Source organism: Papio anubis, chromosome 7 (assembly GCF_008728515.1).
Source record: "Papio anubis isolate 15944 chromosome 7, Panubis1.0, whole genome shotgun sequence".
In the NCBI taxonomy this organism is placed as follows: domain Eukaryota; kingdom Metazoa; phylum Chordata; class Mammalia; order Primates; family Cercopithecidae; genus Papio; species Papio anubis.
Genome location: NC_044982.1, coordinates 14,385,405 through 14,402,806, shown reverse-complemented (window position 1 = coordinate 14,402,806; position 17,402 = coordinate 14,385,405). Strand labels below are relative to the sequence as shown.

The following is a 17,402-nucleotide window of genomic DNA, read 5'->3' as shown; positions in this document are numbered from 1 at the left end:
TATGTATCACATACTTGCCATCCATTACTTTGATTTAACCCTTTGATAGCAGCCCATGCCAGATCTAACAAGTTATCCCCACTATACAGATGAGGAAGTGAAGACCCAGAGAGACTGAGCATTTCTCTGGGTATTAATCACTAGTAAATAAGAGCCGTAGCCAAGGTATGAATTCAGATTTCTGTGTATTCTGAAGTTCACACTCTTGGGCTAGGATAGTTAAGGATTTCAACGGAGTAACTACAATTGTAGACCATATGTGGCAACAAATAGACATTCAAAAAAGAGGAATCATTTATATAGATTGAAAGGAGACTCATAAAATAAGACGAGTGTATTTCCTATACTTCAGAAAAGGAAACCTCCATGCTTCTCTGGTCGTTGGATTGAGAATTCAGGATCTTTTCATTTCTAGGGCTTTGATTTGCTTTTCCTCACCACCCTTTCAAAATAGAAACAGTGGTCACCTTAGTTAGAGCTGGAGTTTAATCCAGAATTGCATGGTGTTTTCCTTGCTCGAAATGCTTTCACAGCATGATGCTGCTCCACCTGTCCCATTCTGGAACATTTTTTTACTGCTTTTAGAGCTACTCCAGACAGATGTAACATTTTGAGATCTCCGCCTTTGAAATAAAGTACGGAAAGGACTAGTGCCAAATGCAAATTCAGAAACCAAGGAAAACTTCCAGACTCAGCAAGGAGAGATGTACAAAATAATTAGTAGTGGGGTATTTGGAGTTGCTAACCTCAGTGTCCATTCTAATTCCCTTTCTGACTATGAAGGCAGCAAAATAGCTAAGGAAGATAGGAAACCTAACATTTGGACTTACTATGTGGCAGACGCAGGGCTAGGCACATTATTACTGCATTGTTTGCAATAGCAAGCCCAACTACATTCATAAATAGGGGAGTAGTTGAGCTGATAATGTATATCTATATGCAGGATATCTAACATATTAAAAATAATTTAGATTGAGAGATGGTTATTGCATACTGATCTGGAAAGATGTTTATATTAAAATGACAGTAAGTTGCAGAGTAATATATTTTCTTTCTTTTTTCTTTCTTTTTTTTTTTTTGAGACAGGGTCTTACTCTGTCGCCCAGACTGGAGTGCGGTAGCACGATCTCGGCTCACTGTAACCTCCATCTCCCAGGCTCAGGCGATTCTCTGGCCTCAGCCTCCCGAGTAGCTGGGATTACAGGTACATGCCACTACTGCCTGACTAATTTTTGTATTTTTAGTAGAGACAGGGTTTCACCATATTGGCCAGGCTGGTCTTGACAGAGTAATATATTTTCTAAAGATGTGTGTGAGGCTGGGTGCAGTGGCTCATGTTTGTAATCCCAAAACTTTGGGAGGCCCAGGTGGGAGGGTCACTTGAGGACAGAAGTTCAATGTGAGCCTGAGCAACAAAGTGAGATGCCCATCTCTGAAAGAAAGGGAGAAAGGAAGGAAAGAAGGAAGGAAAGAGGGAGGGAGGGAAGGGAGGGAGGGAGGAAGGAAGGAAGGAAGGAAGGAAGGAAGGAAGGAAGGAAGGAAGGAAGGAAGGAGGGAAGGAAGGAAGGAAGGGAGGAAAGAGGAAGGAAAGGGAAGCAAGGAAGGAAGGGGAAGCAAGGAAGGAAGAAAGAAAGAAAGGGGAAGAACCTATATATTTTAATGGCTGAGGGAAGATTCTCACCCAGGTCTGCACTAAAGTTGAAAATTTTCCACATGTTCAATGGATTTTACTAATTCTTTTTCCTCAATGAGTACCTAAGCTGAAAGAAAATGATATGAATGTCATATGAAAATCCTTACCTCGTCTGTCCTCAGTGCCAGTATACAATGGAGCTGAAGAGAGGCAGTAGAGGAGGTGATGGAGAAAGAGGGGAGGAAGAAGAATGAGCAGGAGGCAGAGGAGACTTCCTGGAGGCATTTCCCCCAGGGCATTACTGCCCTTGGGCCCTAGGGTCCGCCACTGCCTAGCCTTGCATTAAGTAGACTCCTGTCTCTAAGGACATCACAATGTAGTCCAATCTATGCCCCTCTCATTTCTAATATATGATTCACTGCATTTTTAAAAGTCTGGACAAGTTCTGATATTAAATATGGTTTTATGTGAGATGTTTTAAGAACATGTACATTTGGTTTGGCACCAGTATTTAGGGTTTTGTCGGCCTTGGCTATCCAAAATGAATGGCAGTCATGGTGAGTGAGACCAAATGAGTGCTTGGTGTAGAAAGAACACTGACTAGAGATTTGGAAGCCTTGATGCTGCCACTTTCTACAGGAAGAAATCTCTGGCCGTCTCTGACTCTCGGTTTATTTATCTGTAAAATGGACCTTGGGTGGTGATATGGTTTGGCTGTGTCCCCACCCAAATCACATCTTGAACTGTAGTTCCCATAACCCCCATGTCGTGGGAGATAATTGAATCGTGGGGGTGGTTACCTCCATGCTGGTCTCGTGATAGGAAGTGAGTTCTCACGGGATCTTATGGTTTTATAAGCATCTGGCATTTCACCTGCTGGTGCTTCTCTCTCCTGCCACCTTGTGAAAAAGGACGTGCTTGCTTTCCCTTCTGCCATGATTGTAAGTTTCCTGAAGCCTCCCCAGCCCTGTGGAACTGAGAGTCAATTAAACCGCTTTTCTTTATAAATTACCCAGTCTCAGGTATTGCTTCATAGCAGGTGAAAATGGACTAATACAGGTAGGGTTAAACTGGATAATTCATTAGATCTTTTTCTACCTTATGATTCTATCATCTAAGACAAACATATTTTGCTGCTTAGGGCATGCCAAAAATAGATAGGGCATCTATTTTTTTAGATCCAAGACACTGGGGAATAGGTAATAAAAGTGAAACCTGGTAAATGAATGCCTTTCTGGGTCTCCAGAGCTGTCATCCTCCACACGGCCCTCCCCTTCCTCATTACCATCATAATTTACTGGGTAGAAAACAAATACTACATTAATTCAGCCCACTGTTCTCAGCAAAGAAGAAAGCTGTGCACATCATTTTAACACTTACAAAGAACATTCCTTTGTTGGATGGATTTACTGTAGATCTCCTCAAACTTGAACAGGGGAAAATCTTTCTTGTACAAATGGCTGTCTCCTGTAGGTATTTTCCTATTGAAACCATGTTCTGTTCATAATAAATTGGTTTTATTGGTAGTTTTCAATGGTGCTCAACGTAAAGGTTTCAGCCTAATCTTAAAAGGTGTAATTAGTTGGAGTTATTAAAAATGCACCATCCTACGGATTTTTGAAAACTCATGCAGAGCTTCAGAAAACATTAATTCCCCCTTTAAACATGTTCTTTCTTTCCTTCTTTCTTTCTTCTTTCTTTCTTTTTCTTTTCTTTCTCTTTCTCTCTCTCTCTTTCTTTCTTTCTTTTTTTTTTTTTAGACAGAGTCCTCATCTTGTCACCCAGACCTCGAAAGTACAGTGGCTTGATCCTTCAGTTCAGCAAAGAACTCCTCCTGCCCAATTCAGGTTCAAGCAATTCTTCTGCCTTTAGCCTCCCCTGAGTAGGTGGATCCAGGCGCAGGCTGCCACACCTCCGGGCTAATTTTGTGGTTTTGAGAAACAGGGAGTTCTCACTCCCATTGCCAGGCTGGTCTTGAACTCCTGACCTCATGATCCGCCTGCCTCGGTCTCCCAAAGTGCTGGAATTACAGGCGTGAGCCACCGTGCCCGGCCCTTTAAACATTTGAGAGAAATGAAATGTATGATTTCATCAATATCCATCTCTGGAAAGAATGTAGATATACAAAAGAAGAGCTTTTTACTGGGAAGAGCTAGGCTAAAGAAGGACACCATCCAGAGAAATTACTTTTAATAAAATACCATAAAGCAACCAAATGATGCTTTGATTAAGAAAATAGCCCGAAGACAGATTTGCATCCTATGCAATGCCTCTGGAACTGCTCCCGTCCACTCTGGAACAACCTGTTATCAGAAAGTCTAGAAATAGAAATGACTAATGTCTATCTTACATTGTGCCTATTAACCCTCAAGTCACCCCAAAAGTGGGGCTGGTGCAAGTTAGAACCATTTATTGAAAGTGGCCTACAGGCAGAGTGCTGGACTCTGGGGGAGGAAAAAGAAATCTGGCACAGTCTTGGCACTGTTATATGTGAAAGAACATGGACAGAGCAGCCTCTTCAATCAATCAGAACTGGACAGATAGACACTCAAGAGTGGGGCAATGGAAAGAAAGAGGGAAGCAGGGGGAACTATTAAAGTACCTTAGTTGGGGTAACCTTAGAAGGAGAAATAGAGGCTGGGCCCTGGATGGCTTTCCCTTTGCCTCCCAGCAAATCTAAAGGAAGAACACAGGGAGGCTTGACCATTGACTTACTGTATACCTGGGAATATGTTCTTTCTAAATGAAAGGTGTTGCTTTACAGGGGAGGTGGTAGGTGATTTGCCAGAAATGCGAGGCATGGTAGGATAGGGGCAAGCTGGGATTTCTGACAATAAGTGTGAGTTTAAAGCCAGAGAGCTGATGGACTGGGTTTTGCTATCAGTTCAGCCATTTTAAGTCATGTCAATGAGTTTCTCTCCACCCACATGGAAATGGGCCACGAGATCTGGAGTCTGCGATCTGGTTATAGGACCCAGGACAACGCTGCTCTGCTTCAGCTGAATGGTGAGCATGGTGACTGTAATGGACATCTGCAGTTTCTGCCTATCCAGCATCCATTCCTCCTCCTGCTAGTAACAACACCTGGTTTTCCTCTGAGAAACCAAGCCTTTCCCTGTGCTGAGGGGAAGGACCACACTCTCAGCGCCAGCGGTGAGCCTGTGACACAAGGCAGAGCCGCCTGGTTGGTTCAGGGCCGAGAACCAGACTTGGGCCAGGCCAGAGAGTCCCAGCACCAGACCTTTAAAAAACTGGTGGGTGGGCCGGACACGGTGGCTCACGCCTGTAATCTCAGCACTTTAGGAGGCTGAGGAGGGCGGATCACCTGAGGTCAGGAGTTTGAGACTAACGTGGCCAACATGGTGAAACCCCCTCTCTACCAAAAATACAAAAATTAGCCGGGTGTGGTGGTGTGCACCTGTAGTCCCAGCTACTTGGGAGGCTGAGGCAGGAGAATCCCTTAAACCTGGGAGGCAGAGGTTGCAGTGAGCCGAGATTACGCCACTGTCCTCCAGCCTGGGTGACAGAACCAGACTCCATCTCAAAAACAAACAAACATACAAACCAAAACAGCCACCAGGCTGCAAAGTTGGCAGGATCCAGTCCTGGGGGTGGTGATCATCTTTGTCTCTTTGCCACATCTTGGGGGCAGCCTACCTGAGAATGTCACCCACACAGGAGACAGGGAGAGAATATGATATTGTTTGAGGTCCCCTCAATCCACCTCTTGAACTTATTATATGAACCAATGAATTTCCCCGGCCTCCTTTTTTTTTGGTTTGTTTGTTCGTATGAGCTAGTTTGAGCTGGTTTTTCCTAAATTTGCAATAGAAGAGTTCTCACTAAAACGTGCCCACCCCATGGAACCAAACAACTGTGACAGCCACACAAATATTTGTTAGTTTTTATTTTTTTCTAAACTTAATCTTCCTCTGACCTGTAAACTGGAGCAAGTGTCCTGTTTACCATGCAGGGTTGCTGGGGATGGGGATCAAATATGACGGACAGACAAGCACTTTGAAAAATCAAAGCATCACACAACTATAGCAGTGGATAATTTGCAGTCAACTCTTCTCTCTAACCAAAAAGTCTTCAGAAAATTCTTGGGTTTTGTTTTGTTTTGTTTTGTTTTGTCTTTTTGAGACGGAGTCTCACTCTGTCAGGTTGAGAGAATTGGCGGGAGCAGAAATGTTGCTGCAGTTCACAAATCTGAGATTTTCCATATATATAAGTATATTGGTACAGTGCAATGTATGGATCTCACCACTGCAACCTCCCACCCAACAGCCCGCCAGCTCCTCCTGCCTCAGCCTCCTGGCATTGGGATTACAAGGCAAAGCACCACGCCTGGCTGAATTTCTACTTAGGATACCTGGACCACCACCACCAGCTAGTCTTGAACTCCTGGATCTCAGGGTGGTGGTCCGCCTGGCCTTGCAGCCTCCTGCTGGGATTACAGGCACATGCACCAAACCAGCAAACTCTTTTTCTTTCTTTTCTTTTTATGAGTCTCACTTGCCATTCAGCTGAGTACAGAAACATCTTGGCCCACTAACCTCCCACCCCGGCCTGCTTATTCTCCGCCTCAGCCTCCCCAAGTAACTGGCTGACTACTTCAGCACATGCCACCATGCCCTGCTAATTTTTTATTTTTAAAGAGAGATGGGGTTTCACTCCATGTTAGTTAGGCTGGTCTTGAACCTGGCCTCAAGCTGAGCCCCTCCTGTCTCCCAAAGTGTTGGGATTCCAGGCACAGGCCATGGTGCCTGGCTGACATCAGCATCTTCATCCTCATTCCCTGGAGTCCTCTAACAGTTTCACACCTCAGTGCACATTGGTTGAGAGGCCACATCTTTTGAAACTATACATGATACTATCATCAGAAATAACAGGAAAAGATTCTTCCTGTGGAAACATATTTATGACTTCTATATCATAAGCACTGTAGTCTTTTAAAAGTGTGTGTGTGTGTGGTTTTTTTTTTTTTTTTTTGAGATGGAGTTTCGCTCTCGTCCCCCAGGCTGGAATGCAATGGCGTGTTCTCAGCTCACCGCAACCTCTGCTTCCCAGGTTCAAGCAATTCTCCCGCCTCAGCCTCCCAAGTAGCTGGGATTACAGCCATGCGCCACCATGCCTGGCTAATTTTGTATTTTTAGTATAGGTGGGGTTTCTCCATGTTGGTCAGGCTGGTCTCGAACTCCTGACCTCGGGTGATCCACCGGCCTCGGCCTCCCGAAGTGCTGGGATTACAAGCATGAGCTACTGCGCCCAGCCGTATTTTTTTTTTTTTTTCTTTCACAACTTCCTACACAATTGTAAGGCCCTTCCCTGAAAGGACTAAATCAGCATTAAGTGTTTCTGTCTCTTTTTTCATTGTTTCTATCATGCGATTATCAGGATCTTTACAAGCATTCCAAATTGGCATTGACTGATTTTCTTCAGACTAATGTATCTTCTCAAAATAGTATTTTAATGTTCAAGATAGCAAGAAAGCTTTTTCTGTAACATGCTAGATTTTGTAAGGACCTGAATATAGGGCAGCTCCCTTTTTTTGAGGGATAGTTTGGGGGGAAATCTTAAGTTCGCGTGTCTGTAGAAATAGCTTAAAAACAGTCACTGGGAGAACTTAGACCGTGCATTATTCTTACCTCCCAATCAGGAATCTGACAGCTGCTATGTGACAGGTCAAGAGATCCTTGATGCTTATGTTTATATGCCAGGAACAAAAAGTATTAACATGCTCCCCACACCCTTGCCTAGTGGGCAGCTTCTGGGCCTGGGTGGTTGGTGTGCTAACTATGAAGGTGGATGAAATCAAAGAAATTTTAAGGGTCAAAAAAATGTAGATTGACACTGGGTGCAGTGGCTTATGCCTATAATCCCAACAGTTTGGGAAGCTGAAGTGAGTGGATCATTTGAGGTCAGGAGTTCGAGACTGGCCTGGCCAACATGGTGAAACCCCATCTCTACTAAAAATACAAAAATTAGCTGGGTATGGTGGCGGAGATTGCAGTAAGCCGAGATCACGCCACTGCACTCCAGCCTGGGCAACAGAGCAAGACTCTGTCCAAAAAAAAAAAAAAAAAAAAAAAAATTGAGTTGTTTCCAAAAGGGCAAAAATCTGTCTGCAAGAGAAACAGGGTAGATTCTGAAATGCAAGGAATTGTGAGTAAGGCCTTTATTAGGTTAGGTTAGGTTAGGTTTTCTTTTAAGTTTTGGGAATTCAAGGTGAGAGAAAGGAAGGGAGGGAGGGAGACACAGATTGAGCCTGAATGGAGTTTCAGCACAGCTTCCGGTTGATGTTGCAGGAGATACAACTTGTGTCACACAAGACAAGCAAGAGAACGTGATTTCTTTTTGGCAATTTTCAAAAGATGAGAGTAAAGACTTAGTTTGGCCGGGCACGGTGGCTCACGCCTGTAATCCCCGCACTTTGAGCACTTTGGGAGGCTGAGGCAGGCAGATCATGAAGTCAGGAGATCGAGACCATCCTGGCCAACATGGTGAAACCCCGTCTCTACTAAAAATACAAAAAATTAGCCAGATGTGGTGATGCGTGCCTGTAGTCCCAACTACTCAGGAGGCGGAGGGAGGAGAATTGCTTGAAACCGGAAGCAGGAGGTGACAGTGAGCTGAGATCGTGCCACTGCACTCTAGCCTGGGCGACAGAGTGAGACTCCATTTCAAAAAATAGAAAAATAAAATAAAGATGTAACTTGCATTCCAGTTCATTTTGGGGTTGCTTTTAAATGTGATAGCATGCTGTCCCATGTGAGATGGGTCCCACATGCTGCTTGGGTTTTTGTATTTTTACTTATTATTTTAGGAAACTTAAATTTGCTGACTGCTTTATAATCTTTACTTTTATTTTTTATTTTTATTTATTTATTTATTTGTTTGGAGATGGAGTTTCACTCTGTCACCCAGGCTGGAGTGCAGTGGTGTGATCTCGCCTCACTGCAGCCTCCACCTGGGTTCAAGCAATTCTCCTGCCTCAGCCTCCCAAGTAGCTGGGATTACAGGTGCCAGCCACTGCACCCAGCTGATGTTTGTATTTTTAGTAGAGACGGGGTTTTGCCATGTTGGCCAGGCTGGTCTCAAACTCCTGACCTCAAGTGATCTGCCCACCTTGGCCTCCCAAAGTGCTGGGATTACAGGAGTGAGCCACCGTGCCCAGCCAGAATGCTTTATCATTTTTACAGTGCATTGTTATTCAGCATCTCACTGAGGATCCTCCTCAAATGGATTTCCCCTGGCTTTTTCTGGTTTTTGTTTGTTGTTTTGTTTTGTTTTGAGACAAGGTCTTGCCCTGTCGCCCAGCCTGGAGTGCAGTGGTGCTGTCATAGCCCACTGCAGCCTCGAACTCCTGGGCTCAGGTGACCTTCCCACCTCAGTTGGTGGAGTAGCTGGGACTACAGATGTGCGCCACCACACATGGCTCATTTTTAAGTGTATCTTTAGAGATGGGGATTTTGCCATGTTGCCTAGGCAGGTCTCAAACTTGTGGCTTCAACTGATCCTCCTGCCTCAACCTCCCAAGTTGTTGGGATTACAGGCGTGAGCCACTATGCCTGGCTCCTCTTCTGTTAATGTGGCTCAGGGAAGGGATCAACCAGTTGATGAACGGGAGAGCTGAGGGCAGGGTCCAGGGCTCCACCTTCCCTCTTCCCTTTCCTCCCAGGGCTCTTCCTGCCTTTCCTCCCTGCTCTTCAATCATCTCTTCCTGGCCTTGCCTGCTGCATGCCAATCCCATTCTATCTGCTCTCTGAATTCACTGCAATTACAGTGTCCCAAAGCAGCCCGAGGCAAAGTCTGATTCCCCATAAATAGTCCATCACTGATGTGTGTGTTTCTCTGCAAAGATGGCCTGCCCATTTCTTCTGTCTTACACACCCCCAAGGAAGGTGAGTCAGGTGGTAGAAGACGTGGGATTTAGTGGCAAAGCAAAAACCTCAAAAACCACTTGCCCTTATTTTCCCCAAGAGCTTGACTCAGTAACCTATACCAAGGTCATAGTTTCCTAATCCATAAAATAGGGATTACACCACATTTCATCCATTCCGGGAAGCGCACATGCCCATATTACAACACGTCTGAAATTGGGAGAGTGTTACAATTGTTTGCACATCAAAGTTGCATTAGAGTTTCTCCCTCCCTTTTCTTAGTGGTATATAAAATAATGGTGCATCGTAGAGTTGATGAAAAATGGTAATGTATTTACCTCTTAGGGTTATTGTGTGGGCTTGAAATCACAAGAGTGTGACAAAAGAAGAATTCATCTGATATTTCGGTCCTCTCCAGTCTCACTGGGAAAGTGTGTCCTGGTAGTCAGAGAAAGGCCTGTGACCTACTTGAAGTCAGAGTTGTTTTTTGTTTTTTTTTTTAAAATAGAGATGGGGTCTTGCTGTGTTGCCCGGGCTGGTTTTAAACTCCTGGCCTCAAGCAATTCTTTCACCTTGGCTTCCCTAAGTGCTGAGATTACAGCCCGAAGTCAGTTTTAAGTAGTGGAACTAACATGAAGACCCTGACTTAACAGGAACTCTTATCTACCCTTCTAGGCCCCTAAGCTGTTATGCAAGACTTGGGGTCTCCGAGCCGATGGGATCATCCTGCAGGAAGCCTGGCACCCCTGTTCTTGAGGGAATGCACTTCTGGTGGTGGAGTATGGATCCTGGCTGGGGACTGGGCCTGTGTGTGGTGCAGGGAAGCAAAGGGCTTCTGGCTTGCCTCTGCTGGTGCCTGGGGAGGAAGCTCTGGGTCCCAGACTCCCCATATGGCCAACAGAGTTATGAAGGTGGCACCAGGCAGAGTTGGTGCAGGACAGTGTGGAACCCCAGGGTTTCTAACTGGAGAAGCCAGGGGGCTTGAAACTCAGACCTTCTCCAGCCCCATATGGTATGGAAGACTCTGACTCTTGAGAGAATGATGGAGGTGGGGGCACAGGTAAACAGCACCCTCCTCAGTAACATCATAGCCAGGGGATACTCTGGGTTCAGTGCCATTCTGACTACCGTGAAGCAGTACTGGGAGTGTTAGCCCATGAGCTCCGAACCAAGACTACAAGACTAGCCTTAGACGTTTCTGTGCCTCAGTTTCTCATCTGTAAATTGGGGTTATAATATTACCTATTTTACATTATTGTAAAGATTAAATGAGCTTATAGTTGTAAAACACAAAGAACAATGTCTTCTGGAAAATAAGTGCTCAAAAAATGTGAATTATTTATGTTATTAAAAGTGTCTTTGAGTAATTCTGATTGTGTTGATTTCATGTGGATTCTGTAATTTACCCTTGGAGGTAAATTGAGTTACATCCTTTCCATGTCCTTGGGAGGGAAGTCTGTTGCTTGTTAGCATTCAGTCCTGTACATCATCCTCATCTCCTCTTTTATGCATTCGTTAATTCATTAATCATTTATTCATTTATGTTAGTCGACTCTCACATTGCTGTAAAGAACTACCTGAGACTGGGTAATTTATAAAGAAAAGAGGTTTAATTGGCTCACAGTTCTGCAAGCTGTAAGCTGTTCTGGAAGCAAAGTGGTTTCTGCTACTGGGAGGCCTCAGGAAACTTACAATCATGGCAGAAGGCTAAGGGGAACCAGGCATGTCTTACATGGCTGGAGCAGGAGCAAGAGAGAGAGAGAGAGGAGGGAGGTGCCACTTACTTTAAAACAACCAGATTTCATGAGAACTCACTATCGCGACAACAGCACCCAAGGGGGGATGTGTTAAACTATGAGAAACTGCCCCCATGATCAAATCACCTCCCACCAGGCCCCACCTCCAGCATTGGGGATTACATTTCAACATGAGATTTGGGTGGGGACAGAGATCCAAAGCATGTCATTCAACTGTGAATTCTGTCTCTCTGTAGGTGACAGTTTGGTCTCTTTTTTTGTTGTTATTGCCTTGAAACCTGGTAGGAATTCCAAATGGATACTTTCTCCTCAATCCTTTCCCTTCCCATTTGAATCATGCTGTCTCAGGGCATGCAATCTAGGCGGCCAAATAGGTTACTGGCCCAGCACTCTCATTATACAGGTGAGGAATGAGGCCCAGAAAGGGAAGGAGGCTTGCCCAGGTCTCCTGGTGAGTGGCAGGGCAGGGACCCAGCCAGGTCTCCTCATTTCCGGATGACACCAGCCATCTTCTGCAGAACTGGTGCATGCTGGCTGTAACCCTGCTGGTGAGAGGTCCTGGAGGAGGGCCAGGTGGAGAACAGGGCAGTGCTGGCCTTAAAGGTATTGCCTGTTTAGGTGAGGGTATCCCCGCAGCTGACTTCTCTACCTCATGACTGACTCTTCCTCCTGTCAACCCTTTTGTAAACATTTAGAGCAGCAAGTGCTTATTCTCAGCTAAAGGGAGCACCAGTCCTTTGCAGATGGGAGCTGCTGGGCCCCTGTTTGGAAGGTTGCCCTAATCCTGCTCTCTCCCACTCTAATTCCCTGCAAATAATCTTCCCAGGCTGGCCTTAGCCTACTTCCCCGGGTCTGGAAGGCGTATGAGGTAAGCCATTCAGCTTAATGCTGGCGTGGAGACACTCAGAACTCATAACATGTTGCTAGCACAAACCACCCAGAAGGGTGGGTGCTAGCACTCCCGTTTCACAGGCCAGGAACTGAGGCTGTGCTAGGCTAAGTCGCTGTCCCGGGCCATGCAGTTCTGGGTTTGAATTCTGACACTGCACTACGAAGCTCTGATTGTGGCGAAAAATCTCTCGCTGTGAGGTGTTAATTATTAATGAGGCCTGCTCCTGCTCCTGAAGCCTGTCTGCCTTCCTGGAGAGGTGCTGGCCATGGAGCTGGCCTCACTGCAGCCCCTGAGGGGAATGTCTGCTTAGTTTTCCTGAAATGACAGGTGCAGCGTGCCTGCTCATCACCATTGTAAAGGCTAATTTGGGAACATGCGCCATGGAGCCCACTTTAGCCTGGCTCCTGTGCAAGCTTGTGCTGGCCAGTGTGTGGGTGGGTGGCTTCTACATGTTGGCTGGACCACCTGCAGCAGAAGAGCTGACTCAAGTTCGTCAGAGGCTTCAAGAGCTATTCACTCCTTCAACAAACACTGATCTAGCACCCACTATGTGCCGGGCACTCTTGTGAGAGGCTCAGGAATGTTAGTTCTCATAACAACTCTAGGAAATGGGTTCCGTGATTATCCCCAGTTCCTCTGTTTATGGGTGGGGAAACTGAGGCACAGAGAAATGAAGTTACTTCCCAAGGCCACACGGTTGGCCGATTGGCGGAGCTGGGATTTTACACACACTATCTGACTCCAGAGCCCTCATGCTTGGAACCACCACACTGTGTAGTCACTGTTGAAAGTCTGTTCCCATGCAGCCCTTAGAGATGCCTGGGATAGAAATGGCCAATCCCCCAAAAGATACTAACCGGAAAATCAATACCCGAATTACAAGGGAGAAAGGCAACAGTGCCCAAAGCAAAGTACAGCTAAAGCCTCTGGGACTTTGGAGGAAGGGAGACACATTTGATTAGCTAATTCAATATATATATGTGTGTAAGTATATATATATTGCTTGTTTTTTGTTGTTGTTGTTGTTGTTGTTTTGAAATGGAGTCTCACTCTGTCACCCAGGCTGGAGTACAATGGTGCAATCTTGGCTCACTGCAACCTCCGCCTCCCGGATTCAAGCAATTCTCCTGCCTCAGCCTCCCAAGTAGCTGGGATTACAGGTACCCGCCCCCACATATGGCTAGTTTTTTGTATTTTTAGTAGATACGGGGTTTCACCATGTTTTCCAGGCTACTCTTAAACTCCTGACCTCAAGTTATCTGCCCACCTTGGCCTCCCAAAGTGCTGGGATTACAGGCGTGAGCCACCGCGCCTGGCCATATATTGCTTGTTTAGCTTTATTTGTTCACTTGTCTGTTGTCTGTGGCCCCACACTCAAACGTAAGCTCCATAAGAGCAGGAACTTTGTCTTGCCACCTCTGTATTCCCAGCATTTACAATAGTGTCTGGAAGGTAGTAGGTGCTCAATACATATATATTGTTTGATAAATGTGGCAAGTTAAAGATGGTCATAAATTCTTTGCTAATTCTCTCATTTGAAACATGGGTCTAATTCTCCTCCCTTTGAATTCGGGCTTGCCTTAATAATGACTTGCATCACCAATAGAACATGGCAGAAGTGATGTTCTGGAACTTCTGAAGCCAAATCACAAGAAGCATTGCAGGTTCCATTGGGGTTTCTTAAAATTCTTACTCTAGGAATGCTCTCTCTTAGAACCTGGCCTTCTTGCTTTGAACAGTCTGAGGCACATGAAGAGGCCACATGTAGAGACGTCAGTCAACAGCTCCAGTGGAGCTCCCAGGTGACAGTCAGCATCAACTGCTAGTCACAACAGTGAGCCAGTTAGGACATCCAGCCCAGAAGAGAATTCAGATGACCACAGCACCAGCCAACATTTGATTACAACTACGTGAGAAGCTCCATGTGGGAACTACCCAGCTGAGCTCAGTCAATCCAAAGAATCATGAGAGAGGCAAGTGGAGTTCTGATGTGGGACAAGAGGGGAGGCGGCCACACACCTAGGATAAAACAGCATGTATATCCTGGGCTCATTTAAGTAAGATCGTATATGTATGTGTGAGCATGTAGGAAGAGGGACTTGGAAGATGGTCACCAAATCGTTAATGGCGGTTATCTCAGGATGGTGACAACCAGGTGACCTTCACTCTCTTTATATCTTAATGAACTGTTCAGGTTTTTTACAATAGGTATATATTATTTATATAAGTACATATAATCAGTAAAGTTACTGAGGATGGAGTGGGAGAAAAATAATAAATTGAAGTCAAGGTATTTATACAACACAATGGATACCTTTGAAGATTGTTATGGCGACTATGTTTGGGTGGCAAAATTAAGAGGACTTAAAATTTTCATCATTAGGCTTCTGTTCAGATCCTGGTTCAGGTGAGGTTAAGGAACTTACCCAACATTGCAAGGCTGGTATATCAGTCAGGGTTTCTACTTGAAACAGACACCGTCTCTGGCTAACTTAAACATAAAAGAAATGTACTAAAAGGTTGGACATCTATTCAGGATAAAAACTCTCAGTGAACTAGAGTTCACTAAAGGAAAATTTCCTCACTGTAATAGAGAGCATCTACAAAAACCTATAGCTAACATCACATTTAGTGGTGAGACACTGGACACTTTCCTTCAAAGACTGGGGAACACTCAAAGATGTCTGCTTTTAGCACTCCTACTTAATACCTTAGTCAGTACAATAAGGTCAGAAAAAGAAATAAAAAGCATAAGAATAAGGAAGAAATAAAACTATAGACAATATGGTTGTCTACATAGAAAAGTCCAGAGAATTTCCAGACACTATTAGATGTAACAAGTCAGTTTATCAAGAATGCAGGATACAGATAAATATACTAAAATCTATGTATTTATTTAGTTGTATTTTTTGTGCTAGCAATGAACAATTAGAAATGAAAGTTAAAAAAAAAACGTTAACAATAGTATCAAAAAAGCATGAAGTACTTAAAGATAAATAATGCATAATATTTGTAAACTGAAAACTACAAAACACTGATGAGAGAAATTTTAAAAAGACTTAAGTGATATATACCATGTTAATGGATCTGAAAACTCAACACTGTCAAGATGCCAGTTCTCCCCAAGTTGATCTCCAGGTTCAATGCAATCTCAGTCAAAATCTCAGCAGGCTTCTTGGAGAAATTGACAAGCTGATTCTAACATGTATATAGAAAAGCAAAGGACCTAAATTGGCTAAAACAATGTTGACAAAGAAGAACAAAATTGTAGGATTCATACTACCCGATTTCAAGACTTACCATATAACTATAGTAATCAATATAGTTTGATATTGGTGAAAGGGTAGATGCATAGATCAACACAACCAAAAATAGAACCCAGAAATGGACCCATACATATATCAATTGATTTTTGTCATAAGTGCCACAGCAATTCAATAAAGAGAGCATAGTCTTTTAAACAATGGTGCTGGGACTATTAGACATCTATATGCAAAAAACCAAAAAAGCCTCAACCATATCATACACAAAAATTAATTTGAAATAGGTCATAGATGTCAATGTAAAAACTAAAACTATAAAACTTCTAGAAAACAGGAGAAAATCTTTGATACTTTGGGTCAGGTAAATATTTCTTAGGAAACAAAAAGCATGAATCATAAAAAAATAATAAGATGAACTTCATCAAAATTTAAAACTTCTGCTCTTTGAAAGACTTCTGAAAATAAAAAGACAAGCCATGAACTGAGAGGAAATATTTGTTAAAAAAAAAAAATCTGATAAAGGACTGGTAACAATAATGTATAAAGAACTATTTAAACTCAAAAATATAAAAATAAATGACCCATAAAAAATTCCCAAAAGATTTGAAAAGATATTTCACCAAAGAAGATGCGAGAACAGCAAATAATTACATGAAAAGATGCTCAACAGCATTTGTACTTAGACAAACACAAATAGAAATCATTATGAAATATCACCACATACCTTTTAAAATGGCTCAAAAATGTTTTTAATTTTTAATTTTTAAAAAATTTCCATAGGCTTTTGGGGAACAGGTGGTATTTGGTTACATGAGTAAGTTATTTAGTGTTGATTTGTGAAATTGTAGTGCACCCATCACCCAAGCAGTGTACACTGTACCCAATTTGTAGTCTTTTACCCCTCACCCCCCTTCCATCCTTTCCTCCAAGTCCCAAAGTCCACTGTATCATTCTTATGCCTTTGCATCCACATAGCTTAGCTCCCACTTATGAGTGAGAACATACAATGTTTGGTTTCCATTCCTGGGTTACTTCACTTAGAATAATGGTCTCCAATTCCATCCAGGTTGCTGTGAATGCCATTATTTTGTTACCTTTTATGGCTGAATAGTATTCCATGGTATATATATACACCACAGTTTATTTATCCACTCATTGACTGATGGGCATTCAGGCTGGCTTCATATTTTTGCAATTGCAAATTGCGCTGCTATAAACACGTGTGTGCAAGTATCTTTTTTGTATAATGACTTTTCCTCTGGGTAGATACCCAGTAGAGGGATTGCTGGATGAAATGGTAGTTCTACTTTTAGTTCTTTAAGGAATCTCAACACTGTTTTCCATAGTGGTTGTACTAGTTTACATTCCCATCAGCAGTGTAGAAGTGTTCCCTTTTCACTGCATCCCTGCCAACATCTATTATTTATTTATTAATTAATTTATTATTTTTGAGATGCAGTTTCACTCTTGTTGCCTAGGCTGGAGTGCAATGGCGCAATCTCGGCTCACTGCAACCTCCACCTTCCGGGTTCAAGTGGCTCTCCTGCCTCAGCCTCCCGAGTAGCTGGGATTACAGGTGTATACCACCACGCCCAGCTAATTTTTTGTATTTTTAGTAGAGACGGGGTTTCACCACGTTGGCCAGGCTGGTCTCAAACTCCTGGCCTCAAGTGATCTGCCCACCTTGGCCTCCCAAAGTGCTGAGATTACAAGCGTGAGCCACCACACTCTGCCTATTTTTTTTTAACTTTTTGATTATGGCCATTCTTGTAGGAGTAAAATGATATCACATTGTGGCTTCAGCCTCCCAGGTAGCTGGGACTACAGGTGCGTGCCACCATGCCGAGCTAATTTTTTTGTATTTTTAGTAGATACAGGGTTTCATCATGTTGGCCAGGATGGTCTTGATCTCTTGACCTTGTGATCCACCTGCCTTGGCCTCCCAAAGTGCTGGGATTACAGGCGTGAGCCACC

General features: G+C 43.8%; 1 long non-coding RNA gene across 1 annotated transcript; it reads left to right on the top strand.

Annotated features, from left to right (window-relative positions):
• Positions 1-3,601: 3,601 nt before the first annotated feature.
• Positions 3,602-10,883, top strand: LOC108586962. The gene is made up of 2 exons (XR_001905028.3): positions 3,602-4,639; positions 10,192-10,883. It is a non-coding gene; the product is annotated as an uncharacterized LOC108586962 (long non-coding RNA).
• Positions 10,884-17,402: the final 6,519 nt, after the last annotated feature.